A 2,132-nucleotide genomic window follows, 5' to 3' on the forward strand; every position below is an offset into this window, starting at 1 on the left:
CCTCCAAAACCAAAAAAATAAAAAAAAAAACCATCTAACTCTCCCATCTCGACTGTCTTGCCTCTTCTGTACTTAAGCTCTACTACTTCTAAGTAACTGTAACTCTAAGCCGCACTCTTGGGAATCTAAACTAAGTTTCACTTTAATCTTAACTAATTTAGCTAGAATATTGAAATTGTTTTTAATAATTAATTAAGCCTAAGCTTTATGATTTACATTTTATGACAAAATATTTGTATTTAGTTAATCAACAAACAATTTTTGATATGAAGTTCGATCCAAAAACAACAAAAAGACAACAACAACACAACGAGTTTTCCATAAATACTTAATGAATTATTTGAAATAAGAACGTTTTTTAAAGTCCTTGTTGGACACACTGCAAAGTCATCCAAAAATTTGCCTAATCTTTTGACAAGAGCTCGCCTAGCATTTTAATATTTTATTATTAAGCGATTTTTCATAATATATAATATGATGTTGATGATGATGTTAGCATTATTTGTACTCGTACTTGGTAGTTAGTAAGTTTTTAATATTAGCTTTCACTTTAACAAATTTATTCAAATAAGCTTTTGGTGTGTATGAAGAATTTATTAATTTTTTTAAAATCGATGTGGAAACAATTTGTTTAGTTTTAAAATTCTCAGTGTGAAAATTTTTATTTCCTAAGCTTTTTTTTTCCTAAACAAATGTATGGCTTGAATTTGTTATATGTATTGTGTGTAAATAAATAGTCATATTTGAAAAAACAAACAGACTTGATTGTTTACTGAATAAAAATATTACAATATAAATTTGATTAAAGAACAGCAGTCGAATTTTTTACAGTGCACTACATTGCGTATAAGAGTGTTGTCTCTTTCACACGGCGAGTCAGCGGCAAACATTAGTATGGCTGTCCTGCTCATGTGTGGTTATTGTCTTCGCTATTGGTTGCGTAGTTAACATTGTTGCCGTCAGATGGCGCTTTGTGCATCGCCATCTATTGGTACGCGTGCGAAACACAGGTAAGTAAAATTTGTATGGGCAAAAAAGCAAGATTGAAAATTAAACGTCATTTGTTGAATAAAATGTAGTAAATTATGCGATTTATGAAATTTGTAAATGGAGAAAATCCATTCCTTATCCATGTCTCTATCTTGCATGTTGCAATTTAAATAATTATATTTCATATTTTCCCAACCACTCAAGTCAGTTGATGTAATCCTAGCCTGTAGTAAATTGAGTTGATGACAAACGACTTGTAGCCGGATACGTAATATGAGCTTGTTGTAACATAATTAAATATTATCTTAGAGTGAACTTTGTTGATTTCCGATTGGAATTATTGAAATTGGAAGTAATCAACAGCTTTAGCAATTACTTCAGCTCACACACACACACATGCACATTCAAATTGACCAAGGTGTTGAGCTGGTCAAGTGAATTTTAATTTGACTTTAACTGCAGCAGCAACAATAACAACAGGAACAACAACAACAACAGCTGCAGGTGTCACATTTTGGTTGCAAAGTGTTGAAAATTGCAACTGGTCTGGGAAAACTGGTCGAATTGTTGTCGTCGTCTTGTTGTTGTTATTGTTGTTGCGTAGTTTGTGCTTTATTATAGATAATTGCCTTTTGCTGCTGTCACTTGACTGTTGAATGTTGACATTGTTGTTGCTTTAAGCTGTGATATTTTTAGCTCGATAAGCAAAACAAGTTGTGTAAAAGTGTAAAATATTGCCAAGGTTTATGACCACAAGCTTGTCAAATATTGTTACAATTAGGCAGTTCATAAATTTCGTTGCCGAGTTTAACTGATTTGTTAGAGTAAGTACATTGTGTGGTCGAAACAGGTTGAATGATTAATGCGAGGCAGCCACTTGACCACTTTCCACATTGGCTACTGAAATCGACCATCGACCATCGACGATCGATCGTAGAGAGATCGTCGTTGGGAGAGACAGCTGCATGTTAACTGCAAATAAATTCAAATTGAACGCACTCAATGCAAATGAAAATGAATGAAATCCGTAGAGAGCTGCAGACATTGTCCATCATTCATCAAACAGCAGCCAGAGAGACACAGAGTCTCAGTCTCAGGCAGAGTGCGGTGTTTGCACAGCAGGTGACATTTCCAGACCAGGA

Source organism: Drosophila nasuta, chromosome 2L (assembly GCF_023558535.2).
Source record: "Drosophila nasuta strain 15112-1781.00 chromosome 2L, ASM2355853v1, whole genome shotgun sequence".
Taxonomy (NCBI): domain Eukaryota; kingdom Metazoa; phylum Arthropoda; class Insecta; order Diptera; family Drosophilidae; genus Drosophila; species Drosophila nasuta.